At 57.3% G+C, this 17,591-nt stretch overlaps 1 protein-coding gene across 1 annotated transcript in view; it reads right to left on the bottom strand.

The window, feature by feature from the left end:
* Positions 1 to 13,798, bottom strand: part of KANK4 (KN motif and ankyrin repeat domains 4) — an 87,682-nt gene extending 73,884 nt beyond the window's left edge. Inside the window, exon 1 of the mRNA XM_055140456.1 lies at positions 13,438 to 13,798. The gene's annotated coding sequence lies outside the window, so the exon portion shown is untranslated. The remainder of the gene's footprint in view (positions 1 to 13,437) is intronic.
* Between the last annotated feature and the right edge of the window lie 3,793 nt (positions 13,799 to 17,591).

Raw genomic sequence — 17,591 nt, 5'->3', positions numbered from 1 at the left:
CACCTTTCCCCCCTAATCAGACTCTGTTAACTCGCAAGGTCAGATTCTTCAGAAATCTATGAGTTTATACGCATGAGTGAAATATTGCCTTTCTCCTCTCTTTATGTCTTTTGAATAGTTTACTTTAAAGCAATATCCTTTTTGTGTGGACAAAGGAAGACAGTTAATATTATGCTTTTGTAACTTGGGAGTAAATTGTCTCCAAACAATCCGCACTCCGGGGCATCTGCTTCCTTGACTTAAGGCTCAGTTGCCCTTAGTTCCTAGCACCCCAAAAGCAGGGTCCCGATGAGGGACGGAATGGACCCAGAGCAAGCTGTGAGCTACCCTGGCATTGAAATGGGCCAGGCCAAAGTGCCATGATACTCAACTATAAGTTGAAAGCATGATCATGGACAAATGCTGTCATGATCCAAAAATGACAATGAGACTAGGACCCTGCTAGGGATAGGAAAAGGTAATCTGGCCTGAGCACTGTAGTCTGAGATCGAGATGACTCCAGGAGAGCAATTCTATAAGGCTTAATGTATCTCTTACTCTCTCCATAAAATGATTATTATTATGAATGCCCTATATGTCTGTTGGACAAGGAGAGGAGAAACACACCCATGGGATTCGCCTAGAAGCAGCATCCCCTGAGGGAAAGAATTTACCCCTATTGATTGTGACCACACCTATGTGTAAGCCCCAACCCCTCATGCTTGGGGATTTAACTAGGTGGTAAGAGGGCGTTGGGGTGGGGGGGTGTCCAGAGCCAGAAGGAGAGGGAGAATGAGAGGGCCAGAAGGAGAATGAAGTGGGATCGAGAAGGAGAACGAAGTAGCATGGGGGAGGGAGAAGCAGGAGGAGAATCAGAGGAGAATGGAGAGGAGATTGGAATATACTGCAGCTGACACCAACCAGCCTGGCCCTCGTTCCTTCCTTCGCCTGCCCATCGCCATCAACCTCCCCGGGGTGGGGTGGGGAAGTGGCCTGAGACTACCGAATGCAGGTGACAAAGAGAGAGAGGGCGCCACCGCGCAAGGCCCCCTTGTAATTTATATTTAGTAAATACACACCACACGGGTTATTGAGTTGTTCAGTTTATAAGGATCGCATGGTATCCATTCATACGTATACACACCCCAAGCTAAGTCTTGTATTGGGCGGGGCCACACCACTGGGTCTCCGGATAACAAGATCCAGATGGGGTCAGCTGCATGCAAGCCAAGTGTCCTAACCCTTAGGTTATCTCTCTGGCCCCTTCTTACCGATTTGAAAATAACAACCAAAGACGCAGCTCAGAGAGAGAGAGAGAGAGAGAGAGAGAGAGAGAGAGAGAGAGAGAGAGAGAGAGAGAGAGAGAGAGAGAGAGAGAGAGAGGAGAGAGAGAGAGCGCACTTGCATGCAGGATTTGGCCCCCAGAGCCACCTACACACAAAAGATCCTGCAAGGTCCGGGAGGAGGAGCATGGGGGCATGGGGGCTCCGAGCACCCGCCAATGCCCAGGCCCACGAGCGCCGAGAGTGGTCCTGACAGCTTGGCCATCTGGGCCCGGCTGTCTGCCCCCCACGTCCTGGTCACGCGCAGCAGGGCTGTGTGAGCATCAACACAGGGGCACGACTCTTCAGGCGCCAGCACTGACATGACATGTGGGCACCATGCCCAGGAAGTGCCAGCTCTGGCAGCGGCTGAGAGCTCTGTGGTGACCCCAGCAAGCACCAGCACTGGATCCACAATGAAGGGCACGATCCCCAGTCCCAGTACCACAGCTCAAGGGGCGCAGGTGGGGCACGTGCCTGGCATGCAGCTGGCCCAGCCTCAGTCCCCAGCACAGTATGGGGTCTCCTGAGCACCGCCAGGACTGAGACTCCTGAATGCAGGGCTAGGAGGAATCCCTGAGCACCGTGGGTCGGACTCCAAAATATTGATAAATAAATAAGGGAATAAATAAATAAGGGAAAGACTAGGTGAGCCCCAAGCCACGTGTGTGAGCACTGTAAACTGATGACCTACCCTTGGTGAGCACCATGGATAAAGGTCAGAGAGTGTGTGAGCCCTGCTTATCACAAGGGTAGGGGGAGAGGGGAATAGGAAGTGAGGAAGGGAGAAAAGGGGGGAAGGAAGGAGGGAAAGAGAGGGGAAGGAAGGAAGGATGAAGGGAGGGAGGGAGGGAAGGAGGGAAGGAAGGAGGGAGGGAGGGGGAGGGAAGGAAGGAAGGAAGGGAGGGAGGGTGGGAGGGAGGGAGGAAGGAAGGAAGGAAGGAAGGAAGGAAGGAAGGAAGGAAGGAAGGAAGGAAGGAAGGAAGGAAGGAAGGAAGGAAGGAAGGAAGGAAGGAAGGAAGGAAGGAAGGAGACAGACCAGCAGTCAGGCCGACAGGCAAATTCACCTTGTCCTTCAAGAGTCTCACTATTGAAGCTGACAGGTTTTCTAGAGAAAGATCTAGAACACACAGTGCAGTAAACAGCTGCTAAGGGCAGGTGTCCGGGTATGTTCGCAACTGATGCAGACGCCGCGGCCGAGAGCTGTGGGCACAGTGTTCCATCAGGCCCTGCACCCCTACTTCCCAGGAGTCCACCCCAACACACACCCCAACTCTCCCCGAGCCCACACCACACCAGGCTTCTGGAACTCACAGGCAGGCTTGCCCGGGAGAAGTGAAAGCGTCCCCCCCACCCCCCCACCCCGTCTGCTCCAGGGCTCCCGGAGCTACAGGTTTAGAGCTTTCCTTCCCCTCACCGCAGTGTCAACTCAGTGTGCGGCCGGGAGCGGATGCACAGGGCACCTAAGGGCCCACTTCCGCCGGGGGCTGCCCTCTGGGGGTGACTGGGGAAGGGGAGCTGCTAGCCAACTTTTTTACCCCCAAAGAAGCCAAGAATGTTAATTTATATCAAATCTTATTTTAAAATATTGATTTGATTTGAGCTGGAGCAATAGCACAGCAGGTAGGGCGTTTGCCTGGGTTCAATTCCTCCGCCTCTCTCGGAGAGCCCCGCCGGCAAGCTACCGAGAGTTATCTTGCCCGCACAGCAGAGCCTGGCAAGCTCCAATTACTGACCCCCCTGGCCTGCACAGTAGGTCCAAGTATCACTGGGAGTAGCCCTGGGCCTTCAAACACTGCTAGGATAGAACAGTCCATCCTTCCTGAACCCCCAAAACACACTGAGAAGAATTGAAACCTCAGCTAGAGAACAGAGCTGACACCCGGGCTGGCTTAGAAGGAGGGAGCTAGTTTTACCATGATGATGACGATAGTTCATCCTTGGCTAGCTCCCAATCTCAAACTCTCTGTTTCTGTTCTCTGGTTTGGTTCCGTTTGGATGCCGGGGATCAAACCCAGGGTCTCAGACATGCAAAGCGTCTGCTCGACCCCCATTCTGGAGAGCAGAGCTGAGGGTGCCAGTGAGACCCCAGCTGGGCGAGGCCAAGACGGGAGGGGGCGGTCCAGGCTTCTTCCCGGAGAGCGCCCTGAAGCACACCAAAGGATGCTAAGTCAACACCCCTCCCACACACACACACCCTGCAAAGAAGCCAGAAAAATAGTACGGGGGGAAGAGACTAACCCCAACTCCATCCCTGGCACCCCAGATGGTCCCTGGAGCACCACCAGGAGTGACCCCTGAGCACAGGACCAGGAGTAGCCCCTAAGGGGTACTAGATGCGGCCCAAAGAACAAACCACCAGAGACACTTCTGCAAGGGATGTTCAGCCTTGGCACTGCCGTGGAACGAGTTCTCAGGGCAGGAGCCTCCGGGCACCGCCAGGCAGTGCCTGAAGGCGGCATCCACCGGCCTGGCCCACCCGTACCAGGGGCGACAGCAACAGGCAGAACTGAAGGCCCGGGGAGAAGGAGCTGGAAGACTGGATCTGGCTGAGCTAGCCCCGGCCAGGGGTGCAGGGGACATGGTGTAGGGGCTGTGGCACATGCTCCACACGAGGGAGACCCGGGTTCAACCCCCGGCACTGCCTGGACCCTCCAGCACGTCCAGAGAGAAACTCCCCAGTGCAACCCAAGAGAAGCCCCTCAGCACCACTGGGTGTGGCCCCCCCAACCCCCCCAACCCCACTCCCCAAACAGTGGAGCAGGTGAGCACTGCCGGAAGAAGGCGGCGAGTCCCTTACAGTCATTTGCTCAGTGAAAGGAATGGGTGACCTTCAGCTCTCTCACCCCGCCCTGGCACCCCTGAGACACCACAAACCAGTTCTGGGTGCCTCCTACCCCCGGTCTTTCACTTCCTTTGGCCCCTGCCCGCCCCCCCCAACCTTCAGCCTCCACTGAATTTATTTATTTAGTTAGGGTTTGTTTTTTTTTTTTCACTACACCTGGCGGCACCCAGGGCTTACTCAAGTCTTTCTCCACCAGGATCACACCCGGTGGTGCTTAGGAGACCATGCATGGTGCCATGAATCGAACCCAGGTCAGCCACGTGCAAGTCAAGCACTCGCCCCGCTGTACTATCGCTCTGATCCCTGCTTTTCATTTCTTATGCCCACATCACTCCCCCAGCAAAGGCCTGTGGGGGGGACAAAGCATTGGGTAGGAACAGGCACAGGAGTGGAGAGAAGAAAGGGAAAGAGGGATGGAAAAATTCATTTTCGTTTAGTTTTTCTTTTGGGTGTGGGGGGCGGTGTTCAGGGCTTACTCCTGGTTCTGCGCCTCTGCATTCAGGAATTACTCCTGGCAGGCGGCTCAGGGGACCATATGGGATGCGAGGGATCAAACCCGAATCAGCCCTGTGCTATATAAGGCCCCTATCCACTGCTCTCTCTCTCTCTCTCTCTCTCTCTCTGTCTCTGTCTCTCTCTCTCTCTGTCTCTCTCTCTCTCTCTCTGTCTCTCTCTCTCTCTCTCTCTCTCTCTCTGTCCTCTCTCTCTGTCTCTCTCCCTCTTTGCCTTCTTGGTTGATTTATTTTATTCTACAAGGTTCTGGAACCAACCAGACCTGAACTGAGCTGCTGTTCTCCACTTAATCTCTCAGGGCCCCCAGATCAATATTTAATCTCTAGGTATTTATTAAAGGCCATGTACAAAAACCAGTTTTTAACCACTTTACTCACCAATACCATGGGAATCCCAGCATCAGACCACACGGGGCGATTGATTAAAGATTAAATAACAACGGCTTCACGAAGGCCTGGGACCCGGGTCTGGCAAAAGTTAAACTTCAATTAAAAGCAAGCGAAAACCCAACCAGGACTCTAAGGTCGTCTCTCTCCCGCCTTCCTCCTCAAAATCCACATCTGGCCAGTCCTTCCCCCCGGCCTCTCCGCCTCCCTCCTACCGCCTTCTCTCCCCTCCACTCAAGAGCCAATCAATGTCAAAGCTATTTCCCCCAGCAGCGCTTGCTTCTGTCCCGGGATTCTAGTTTGCATTAGACCCCAGGGCTCATCTATTAGTCTCCGGGGATCCTCATTGTCCCTTCAGAGGTTTGCTTCCATCCCAGGGGGTGCGGGGAGGTAACAGAATCAGGCCAGCAGTGAGCTCCAGGTGAGGTGGGTTTGTGGGCTACTAGGAGTTGCCCCAACCAGCTGCCCTTGTGAGCCTACAATTTGCAAATTAACCTCTGGCTCGATATCAAAACCTTCTACCGAAACCCACAAATTAAGTGCTCCTACAAATTTGCCCAAGCGTTCAGCAGGACTTCCTCCCGCTCTCGGGATGGCCTGGCGCTAATGAGACAAAGATAAATGGGTCCAAGCCAGATGAGGGTTGAAAGAAGGAAAGGAATTAGAACTGAATGCTGACTCACTCTGCCAGGGGCGCTTAACCCTTCCTGTGCCATGGACACAGCAGCCCAGGGAAGTCCCAGCACGGCGGCAGCCCCGGAAGCACATGGCCGGTGGTCACTGAGCAGCTTATCTGAGCCCCACGGCCAGTGTGTGCATGTGACCCTGGCCCGGTTTATTGCCACAACAACATCCCCAGAGGGAAGGGAAGTGCAAAGGAGATCAATATCAGGTAAGCTGCAGTGCTAGTCCCAGGACGGGACTAGGTGGGTGGGTGGCAAAGTGCTCGCTGGGCATGTCGGAGACCCGGGTTCCATCCCAGCCCCATTGGAAATATGAAACGGAATGAACTCAAACACAGAACCTGGCCCCAGGAACGGCCCGTGACAGTGAAAGAGAATTATTAAAACGTGTTCGATGGGCACAAAACAATCGTACTCTAGGAATGCAGGAAGGAGCAAGTTTCAGGGGCCAGGACCCCCCATCTGCCCGTCATTTCAGAACTGCGAGGACCAAGAATCACTGTCACTGTCATCCCGTTGCTCATAGATTTGTTCGAGCGGGCACCAGTAACATCTCTCATTGAGAGACTTATTGTTTTACTGTTTTTGGCATATCCAATACGAATAGGTAGCTTGCCAGGTTCTGCCGTGTGGGCTCCATACTCTCGGTAGCTTGCCGGGCTCTCCGAGAGGGGCGGAGGAATCAAACTTAGGTCGGCCGCGTGAAAGGCGAACACCCAACCGCTGTGCTATTGCTCCAGTCCAGGGCCAAGAATAGGGTCCAGATACCTTCGGAGGCTAATGCGGGGGGAGGGGGGGACACAAAATCCTTGTGGCTTCTGTTCATGACAGTGTCAGGGGTCCCGAGAAGCCACTGTGGTTTGTTACCGAGATTCACTGAGGGCAGAAAATGCTAAATAAAGATGTCATTGCCGTGCCCCCCCCCCGCCCCCGCGTTCACAGGCTCCCCTGAGTTCTGCACAGTCACCTGAAGGACAAGCGCCCCGGCCGAGTCCCAGCTTCTCACTCTCTCTCACCTCCCGGCCCACCCACGTCCAGTTCTGTGCCGGGAAGACCCTCTGTCCTCCCCTCCCACCTCATTGGCACCTCAGGCCTCAGGGCAGCCCCTCAGCTCACAGTCCCAGGGGGCAGGGGAAGTTCATGCAGGACAGGGGCCCCCCCTGGCCCCCGAGCGTGGTGACAACATGCTCTGTGCAGAGGACAGGGGGCTTGGCCGCTTTGGAGAAAGGAGGGGGTGAGGATGGGGGGGCAGGCTCAGCCCTTCCCCCCCAGACCCACTTCCTGGTCCCTGCCCCCTCCCTTAGAGCTGGCTTGGGGGAACCCCTCGGTCTGCTCAAAGGGCTCCGCCCTACCACCAGCGGCTGCCAGAGGAGGCTCCAGGAAGCTGTTCCCCCTGCCCTCGCCCTCCTCCAAGTCCTGAGGCATCAGGGGGTGATGGCTTTTCACCATTTGCTTATTTTTGTTCGGTTTAATTTTGTTTGGGGGCCACATTGGGCGGTGCTCAGGGCTTGCTCCTGGCAGTTCTCAGAGGACCAGACAGGGTGCTGGGGGTTGAACCTGGGTGGGCCGTGTGCCAGGTAAGCCTCCTGCCTGCTCTCCTCTCTCTCTCTCTCTCTCTCTCTCTCTCTCTCTCTCTCTCTCTCTCTCTCTCTCTCTCTATCTATCTATCTATCTCTCTCTCTCTCTCTCTCGCTCTCTCTTCTCGCTCTCTCTCTCGGCCCCATTTACTGGTTTATGTATTTGTTTCTTTAAAGCCACACAAGTGAGGCATGCACAGAATCTCTGAAACACACCTCAGTGCTAATGCATGCCCAGGACCCGGCTGGAACCCCGGCCCGGTATGAGTGGTCTGAACTGCCCTTTCCTTGTCCTGGGTGTGGTCCTGGCAGTCCCCACACATCGTCGGGGTGTCCCTGGTGCTTTCTGCACTGCAGGGACCAAGCAGCGGAACATCTCAGGCTCTCACATGGAACCTTCAGCTCGGGTGGCCAAGAGCCACCAGGAGAGGGCCCCGCGCTCCTGAGCACTGCTGGGAAGCCCCCAAATTGCCCTCCGCACACACCCTCAGCACCAGAGACCCTGACCAGTCTAGATCTGATTCAGCCTCCTCCCAGTGTGATGTTCCCCATTTCTTTTTTTTAAAAAATTATTTTATTTTATTAAAATTTTTAATTAAAATTTTTAAAATTTAATTTTAAATTTATTTTTTATTTTTAAATTTAAAATTTAAAAGATTTTATTTTTCAATTGGGGGTCCGGAGAGATAGTTTAGCAAGTAGGGTGCTTGCCTTGTACGAGGCTGATCCCCGACACCCCATAGGGCCCTCTGAACGCCCTGGGAGTGATCCCTGAGCACTGAGCCAGGAGTAAACCCTGAATATCATTGAGTGTGATCCCCCCCAATAAAACAAAACAAAAAATATTTATAGGGGCTGGTGGGCTCCACTCAGGGGTCATTCCTGCCTTTTAACTCAAGAGGGACGCCTTGGGGGTGACTCAAAGGACCAAATGCTGTGCCATGATCCAACCAGGGCGGGCTGAAGCGGCCACGCGCAGGACATGTGCCTCAGTCCTGCTGTCACAGTCCAGCCCGGCTCCTCCTCTCTGAACCCTTTCCATGTGCAGGCTGGCTGTGGGCAGAGGCAGAGGGCTGGACGAGAGTGAAGCTGACGGCCCCCGGCCGTGGGGGTCCACCTCACGGAGAGAGGCACCACAGTCGCTAGGCAGACCCAGGGGAACTGTGCCCACGGCTACTCTTCTTTCCTGCCTGGAGCGAGTCCTCCACAGTGCTCAGTCCCTCAGCCCCCTGGACGCCGGACACCAGACCAGAAATACAAACCCAAGGGGCTGGAGTGATAGCACAGTGGATAGGGTGTTTGCCTTGCACGCGGCCGACTCGGGTTCAATTCCCAGCATCCCATATGGTCCCCTGAGCACCGCCAGGAGTAATTCCTGAGTGCAGAGCCAGGAGTAGCCCCTGTGCATCGCCAGGTATGACCCAAAAAGCAAAAAAAAAAAAAAGAAATACAAACCCAAGAACGGGGCAGACGCAAAGGAGCCTGACTCACAGCCAGGAGAGGCCAGAGGGAACCTCCAGCGGCCAGGTGTTATTGGAGGGAGGGAAAAGGGAGGGACTTGGGTGGGGGTCGGGATCCGCTTTCTCCCACAATGCCTGGGTCTCCCCTACCCCACTCCCAAGTCGGAGCACCTGGAGAGACCGGGCAGCTTCCTCGGGCAAGACGCCTTTGCGGGGAGAAGGAAAGTGCCAGCTGGCCGGCGTCTCCGGGCTGACCCGTCAGTGCCCGCGTCCCGCATTAGCCATTCTACTTGACATCCCGGCGTCTCCTTCCTCCTGCGAACGGCGGCTGGCCTATTTTTAGCGAGAGGGCCCCCCCCTCCTCTCCTTTAATCCTACTTTGAAATATTATCCACGCCGCAGCCTGGAGACGGTTCGCAGTCCTCCTCGAAGTCACTTGGTGTAAACCCCTGGGTCTAGGAGATTGGCCTTTTGGAGCTCAGAGAGGTGAGGCTCCCGGCTGCAAATCACACAGCTCCACGGTCCAGGCAGAGGGACCGGCAGAGTGGGGACGGGGACCTCGGCCATCCCAGCTTTCTCACGCAGGAGTCCCGGGGGAAGCCACTCGACTCTCTGAGCCTGCAGGGCCGCTGCAGAAGCAGCAGCCTCGGCCCTAGGCATGGCCGTGAGGGTGAGTGTGCAAACGGGGCACACACGTGCTCCAGACCCAGCTCTTCACTGCTGTCGTGCACAGACTCAACCCCGCCGTGGGAGACACGGGAGCCCTCTCCGCACGGGGCCGCAGAGAAGGGCCAGGAAACTGCTCTCCTGGGCCAAGTGAAGAGAAGTCAGCTGCAGGTGTGACTCAGCAGGAAGACACCTTGGTTTTACCTTTCTGGTAGGACCAGGATTTTGAATTTTTATTCAGTATCACTGTATCACTGTCATCCCGTTGCTCATCGATTTGCTCGAGCGGGCACCAGTAACGTCTCCATCCGATATGCCAAAAACAGTAACAACCAGTCTCGCAAGAATTTTTATTACAAAAACAAATTTTTGCTTGTTTGTTTGTTGTGGGCCCACACCTGGCGGTACTCAGGGTTTTACTCTTGTTTCTGTGCTCAAGTGTCACTCCTGGCAAGGCTCAGGGGTCCATACGGAGGGCTGGGGATCAAACCCGGGTTGGCAGCGTGCCAGGCAAGCGCCCTGCCCACTGTGCTATCGCTCTGGCCCAACGCGCGAGCTTTATCAGAGCCACAGCACCCGTCCCGTGGGACACTCCTTGTCTTGCCTGTCTGAGGCGCAGCTCCCATCCCCTGTATCACACAGGGGGGTCAAAACTAGACAACTCGGAGGCCCAGAGGAATAACGCAGTGGCTTTGAGTCTCTGTCTTACACGCCTGCGGCCAGGAGTCCGGGCCCTGAGTCCCACACGTGCCAACCACGGTCCCGGCATCTCTGCTGCTTGAGCCCAGAGTTCTGCTCTCCGGGACCCTTGGGTGTAAGCACCACAGACCCCTGGTCCCCACCAGCGGGGATCACAGCTAAAACAAAGTAGATGCTTTGTGGCCAGGAAGTGTGAGCCCTGGTGAGCACAGGTGGCAGTACGGCCAGTCAAGGAGCACCCACCTGGGTGAGCCCCACAACCTGATGGGGGCCCCCCCCAGAGCACCACTGCTGCCAATGTGCAAGCACCGCTCGCCCTGGTCGCCATAGCAACAATGATGACAACTACGAAGATGATGACAATGACAAAGATGGGGCAGGACTTTAAAAACAAGTTTCTTCCCTCCCGGCCCCACCTTAGGATGCTACTGAACTGAAGCAAAGCCAAGTCACCATTCTCCAGCCAGGACAGCGGCTAGGAGGAGGGAGAGAGGGAGCGAGGAGGAGACAAGAAAGAGGGAGAGAGGGAGAGAGAGACACACACAGAGAGAGGCAGAGAGGGGGGGAGTGAGAGAGATGGAGAGAGACAGAGAGAGAGGGAGAGAGAGAGGGAGGGAGAGAGAGGGAGAGAGAGAAGGAGAGAGGGGGAGAGAAAGAGAGGGAGAGAGAGAGGGAGAGAAAGAGAGAGAGAGGGAGAGAGGGAGAGAGAGATGAAACCAGCTAGAGTCATCACCCAATCCCTGTATTTCACTGATTCTCAATTTTTGAAAAACTCTCCTCCAAAATCCTGCAAACAGGGTCAATTAGGGGGAACTTGAATCCTGTAATCTTCCAAACCCAAGATCTCTCCGGAGCCGTGCATTTGGACAGGTAGCTGTAACTGTCATCAGGACCTCAAAGAGAGGCAACCCTCCCCCTTCCCCATACACAAGCCAAGGCACATGAGACTGGGTGGTTTTCATCCAAGAAGCATTTTTTTTTCTTCTGTTTTTTTCTTTTTCTTTTTGGGTCACACCCAGCGATGCTCAGGGGTTACTCCTGGCTCTGCACTCAGGAATTACTCCTGGTGGTGCTTGGGGGACCATATAGGAACATAGGATGCTGGGGATTGAACCCAGGTCAGCTGTGTGCAAGGCAAACGCCCTCCCCTATCACTCTGGCCCCCAAGAAGCACTTCTTGAGCTCCCTCTGTGTATCCTCCTTGGCTCTAAGTACTTGAGATGCAGATCTGACCGGATCACCCTGCGTGACAGGGCCAGACCTGGCAGTACTTGGGACTACTCCAAGTTCAGTGATCGGGGGGTCACTTCTAGAGGTGCTAGGGGACCATGTGGTACCAGGGATCAAACCCGGGCCTCCTGCACACAGAGCACTTGCCCGGCCCACCGGCCCACCAAGCCCACTCCAGCTCAAATTCTTTCTAGAGTCCACTTCCTGGGGTGAGCACAGCTCCCGGCAGAATCTTCCCAAAGGTTGGGCTGAGGCCCTGGTCAGTGGTGAGCCCAGGAGCCAAGAAAGGGGGAGAGTGTAAGAAAGCCCCGTGGCCTCATGGCCACCCTGGAGTGCCTGTGCTGCCCAATCCAGCTCAGGGCTGCCCCGGCTGTTAAGCGTCTACACTGCGTCTACACTGCCCGAGTGTCCCCGTTCTGTGGCCTTCCGTTGCCAACTGCTCAGGATTAAACCTGAGGAGGAAGGTGTTGATGGCCCAGAGGATGAAGAATAAAGGGGCCCACCTACTCCAGCCCCCGAGGATCCTTTTATGGAAACGGCATCTCAGGCCAGGGCAATGGCTCTGAGCGTGCCCTTGGCGTGTAGAGACCCCGGGTTCCAGTCCTGGCAGCACACGATCCCTGAGCAGCACTGGGTGCCCCCGGGGGTCCCTAGCCTGGCTGGGAGTAGCTCCAGGACCCCCCCACCCCCGCGAGCATTGTATGAAAGACTCCCTCCCTGCACCCAGACACCCCAAACCTCTCTCAGTCCCAGGAATGACTGAATTCTGCCTCTGCCACCTGCCCCTGGCCAGATTCTTTCCAGCTAGCTGATGCCACGGGCATTTCCGAGCGAAGAATCCACCCCGGCCCCACGCGCCTGCGTTTACCCGATCTGGAGCTCGCTGGCCTTGCACGGTAAAGGACAGCGCTGGTCTGTCCTGCCCTGGCTCGGTCCCACTCCCCAGCCCACTGGCCGGACGCAGCAAGCATCTGCCCAGTGACTGCAGTTCTAGTCTGCCCTGCGTCCCCTGGTCCCGTGGGCACTCAGAATGACCCGGAGGTCAGATGAAAGGCAGCATCCCAAAGCTACTCCTCTCCCCCGCACCCCTGCAGCTGGGGTCTTCTTTACCTAGGGAGGCTCCGGGAGGACCTGCCTTCACTTTCCCCGCAGCTTCCCCAAACGGTTTCATCCAAGCAGCTTTCTCCCAGAGGGTGGCCCAGCACCTGACCCTTCCTGGTCCTGACCCAGGGCAAGGGTCATCCTCAAAAACGGGGGAAGGGGGTGGCGGTGGTTTCTCCTCTCTCTCTAGGAAAACGCCTCCTTCTGTTCCTCCAGGCCTGCAACCCAGAGCGCTTGTGAACTAAGACCCGAGTCTCCCACCCGGGTTTCCAGCCGAAGAACAACAAACGGGCTGGAGCGAAAGAAAGCACAGCGGGTAGGGCGTTTGCCTTGCAGGCGGTGGACCCGAGTTCGATTCCCAGCATCCCATATGGTCTCCTGAGCACCACCAGGAGTGGTTCCTGAGTGCCGAGACAGAACTAATCCCTGTGCATGGCCGAGTGTGACCCAATAAAGAAAAAGAAAAAAAAAACAACGAACAAACACCGGGCGGCACAGACGGCTCCACATTCCACGTCCTGTACTCGGGGACCCGATCGAGCAGTGGGGTCAAAGCTCTGACCTTAAGGGAGAGGCGGACACCCAGGGGCTCTCAGCGCTCCCGGATCCCCGCGGGGGCCCCTCCGTGCGCGCACGCCGGGTCCTGGCCCCTCGGGAGCGCCGCAAAGTTTGATCAGCGGCTCCGGGGGCGCGGGGGAGCCGGGCGGGCGAGCACGGCGTGGCGAGCGCGGGGACGGAGAGGCGCCCGGGCGCCGGCGGTGCGGACGCCGGGGCTGCAGCCCGGACCGCAGCGGCCGGCTCGGGTCCACGCAGCGCCGCCGCGGCCTCCCGGCGCCGGGTGGGTCTCGGCCGGCCCGGTCCGCAGCCAGGGGGAGCGGCGCCCGGTGCGGGCGCGATGGGCCGCGGATGCCGCAGCGTCCGGCTCCCCGGGGGTCGGGGCGGCGGCGCGGGGCGGTGGGGTCGCGGGGGGGCTTACCTGGGCGAGCCGCGCGGGTCCGGCGGCCGATTCGGGGTGCACGGCGCCCAGGGCACAGACTCCGGGTGCCGGGCGCGCACCCCCGGGCCGGCGCACGCGGCTCGGCAGACGCACCCCCGCGGGCGCCCTCTGGCCGGCGGGCTGGGACGCGGCCCGGGCGGCCACCGCCGCAGACGCGGGTCCGAGCTGGGCTGGGACGCGGCCGGGGCGCACGGTGCCACCGCCGACGCGGGACCCGGGCTGGGGGCGCCGCTCAGCCGGCCGCCCCCCGCCGCTCAGTCCCCGCCTTTGCTGGGGGGAGCTGGGGGGGGGTAGTGGGAGGGGGGATGTAGCCGCCAGCCGCGTCGCGGGCGTGGGAAGGGGCGGCCTGGAGAAACCGAGGGGAGGGTCTTACTGAGCCCGTTGGACGCAGACGCCCTCGGACGCGCGCCAAGAGGCAAACTTGTGCGGAAGGGGAGCGCGCGGAATGAGCTCCCAGCCCACGTCCAGCCAGCGCCTCCCCGCACGTCCACGGCGCGTCCACCCACGTCCACCCCGTTCCTCGCGGTTACAGCAGTGGGGGGGGGGGACGGGGGAGGTTATCTAGGTCTCCTCGACGGGGCGGGTGCTGCTAGCCGATCCGGTCGTGGTCTGCCCAAGCCCAAACTCGAACCCAGCCACCCTCTTCCCCCTCTCCCCGAATAGTCACAAGGCAGGGGTGCGGGGTGGGGGAATGGAAGCAAGGGGCGGGGGGTTGTGAGCGGACTCTTCTCTGCCCGTTTCTTTACCCTTTTGCTGATTTCCTCCCAGTCATTGCTTTCGTCCCACCCAAAAGAATTCTAAACCGGGAGTGGAAGTACAGCGGAGATGACGCTCGCCTTGTACGCAGCTGACCCGGGTTCAAGCCCCCAGCACCCTGGATGGCCCCCTGAGCCCATCCGACTGATCCCTGAGCGCAGCGCAGGAGTGAGCCCAGAGCCCTGCCACAGCAGCGCGAAAGAGGAGAGAATCCCAAATCTCCGCTCGACCCCACCGAGGGTCTTGGCAAGGAGCCGTGGGCCCCAGGAGAGACAAAACCAAAGGTACCGTTTTTGACAATGTGTCCCTCAAAGGGGAGAGCTCTGGGGACTAGGGACACTTTGGGGACCTATATTTTCCCACTTGGATGAAAACATGATTTCTACGCTGACTTCCCTTCTTGGGGAAGAAGTCAATCGTCTCCGGCACTGCCCCAGAATGGGGAGGAACGGGGTTGGGGTGGGGGAGGGTCTGTGTAGGCTCCTGCCCTCTGGAGGGTCTGTAGCTACCAGGTCAAGTCCATTTTTGTCACTCAGGGCAAGGAGCTCCTCCAGTCAGCCAGAACTTCTCTTTGGGTTTGGGGGAGGGGCACACCTATTGATACTGGGGGTTACTCCGGGCTCTGTGCTCCAAGGTCACTCGTGGCAGTGCTTGGAGGACCATGTGATACAGGGCGTCAGACCCGGGGCTCTGGCGTATGAAACTGGTGCCAGCCTGCTGAGCTATGTCGCCAGCCTTTCTTCCCTTCTCTTTGAGTTTCCTTGTGGGGCTGTAAAGGGAGTTTGAGCCAACCCTAGGGTCCTCAGGGGTTAGTCCTGGTTCTGTGCTCAGGAGAGGCAGCTGGCAGTGCTCCGGAGATCACACGACAGGGATCTGAACCAGCAGCATGAGCTGCTGCAGCCACATGGCCCTGAAGTCTTGTAGTGTTTGATTTTTTTTTTTTTTTTGGCTTTTTGGGTCACATCCAGCAATGCTCAGAGGTTACTCCTGGAATTGAACCCTGGTCGGCTGTGTGCAAGGCAAATGCTCTACCTGTTAGTCTTCTGTTTTTGTTTTTATTTTGCTTTTTGGGTCACACCCAGCGTTGCACAGGAGTTACTCCTGGCTCATGCACTCAGGAATTACTCCAGGCGGTGCTCAGGGACCATATGGGATGCTGGGAATCGAACCTGGGTAGCTGCGTGCAAGGCAAACGCCCTACCCGCTGTGTTATCACTCCAGCCCCAGTCTTCTGTTTTTAAAGAAAGGTGTACATCTAGATTTTGTTGCTGTTGTTGTTGTTGGTTGGTTGGTTTGGCAGTGCCTGGGACTTATTCCTAGCTCTGTGCTCAGGGATCAGTGCTGGTGGGCTCAGGGGGCCGTATGGGTGTCGGGGACCGGGACCCCCTAGGGTCAGCTCCATACAAGGCAAACACTTTACCCACTGAACAAGCTCTGTGGCCCAGATGTAGATATTTAAGTGAAGTCTTCTGATTTTTTTTGATAACTTTTATTTGTTGTCATTCTCAGGTTTGGTTTTGGAGCCACAGCTGACAATGCTTGGGACTCTATTTCTGGCCCTGTGCTCATGGTCATTTCTGGAGGTGCTTGGGAGGGACCACGCGCCACTGGATGGAACCCAGGCCTCTCACGTGCAAAGCACACATTCAGCCCATGGAGATCCATCTCCATGCTAAAACGTCTTTGAAAATAGTAAACAGATAGGCAGCATTGTTCAAGCCAGGGGGCTGGGTCTATGCACTTGATCTGAGCTGAGGAACAGGCATTGCACCCCGGAATTTGGGGGCACCTCACACTATTTTATAAGAGTTTCCACAAGGGACTGGAGAGGTAGTGAGTACAGCAGATAGAGCATTTGCCTTGCACGCGACCAAACTACCGTTGATGCCTGGCATCACTTATGGTCCCCCAAGCCCCATCGGAAATAATCAACCCCTGAGCGCAGAGCCAGGAGTAAGCCCTGAGCATCACCAGGGGTGCCTTAAAAATCTAAAAGACAACAACAACAAAAAGCTCCCATTGCCCCTGATTGTGGGAGAGACCTGGCCGGGGTCATTACTTCTGTTTTGTGGCACAGGACACAGTCACATGCAGTCAGGAAGGTTCTGTGACTAACTCCAGGCTGTCCAAGGGGCATTCTGACCTGGGCCTGAAGTCTTAGTTCTGGGCCTTGTCTGATCTTATTAAGATTTTGCTGCTGGGGGACTGGAGCCATAGTATAGCAGGTAGCCTTGCACGAGGCTGACCTGGGTTCGATTCCCAGCATCCCATATAGTCCCCTGAGCACTGCCAGGAGTAATTCCTGAGTGCAGAGCCAGGAGTAACCCCTGAGCATTGCCGGGGTTACATTTTTTTTGGGGGGGGTTGTGTGACCCCCCCAAAAAAGATTTAGCTGCTGGGGCTGGGGAGGTGGTGCAAAGGCTGGGGGGTACGCACTGCATGCAGGAGCCCGTCCTGGTCCCCAGAGAGAGCAACCCCTGAGCTCAGCACTAGCAGTAACCCCGGCACTGCAGGGGGTGTCCCGCCAGCAAACAGAAACGGAAGGTTTTGTTGCTCAGATCTGAGGCTTTGTGAGCCAAGATTTGTGAGCGTGAGGCCGCCACACCACTGGGGTCTGGAGAAGTCGTGCCTTTCCTGGGAAGAAGGAGCCGCTTGCCAGATCCCGGGCTCCGTCCTCGAAAGCTGAGCCCGATGACTCAGGGATGAAGCGGTGCTTGAGGCAAAAGCTGAGTCAGAGGAAACCAGGTCACAATGGGGACAACTGGGGCTTCACAAGCCCGGATTAGGGTATCACAGAACAGGGTGGGGTGAGAGGGGGAAGGACTAATCAGCTGTAGCCTCCTCTCCCCCCTCCCCAAGAAAACCTCAGAAACCATGGACAGGACACGGAGGCCCTCTCGTTCTCCTGCCCTGGCGGGAGGCCCCGAGCGTTAGCCTGGAAACGGGCCCCCCCACGTGTGGTTGTGGGGAAGGGGGCCCCCGTGCAAGTGTCAGATCCAGACTCTTGACTCTGGACGGAACCTTCTGGAAAACCCTTGAGTGATGTCCTGCACGAGGCAGCCGGAAGCTCCCTCGGTCCTTCAGGCTCCCGTAGCAGGTCCTGGCCTTGGGCTGGAGTGTGGCGTGTCATCCCGGGGCAGGAGGAAGGGAGTGTCCTCCTCACGCACAGGCCTTGCATGAAGGAGGGCCCTTCCCGGCCCTCAACTCACCCAGGCGGGGACCCTCCCGCCCAGGCCCATGAGAGTGGAGCCCCCAGCCAGGGGTGCACGGTGTGTGCCCCGGGGAGTGCCCTGCACACTGCGGTCTCGGTGGCTTCAGATACTGACCCTGGGGCCGGCCGGGGAGGAAGGACAGCAGACAGGGCACTTGCCTTACAC

The sequence above is a fragment of the Sorex araneus genome, chromosome 5, assembly GCF_027595985.1.
Source record: "Sorex araneus isolate mSorAra2 chromosome 5, mSorAra2.pri, whole genome shotgun sequence".
Lineage (NCBI taxonomy): Eukaryota > Metazoa > Chordata > Mammalia > Eulipotyphla > Soricidae > Sorex > Sorex araneus.
This window is presented reverse-complemented; position numbering and strand designations above follow the sequence as displayed.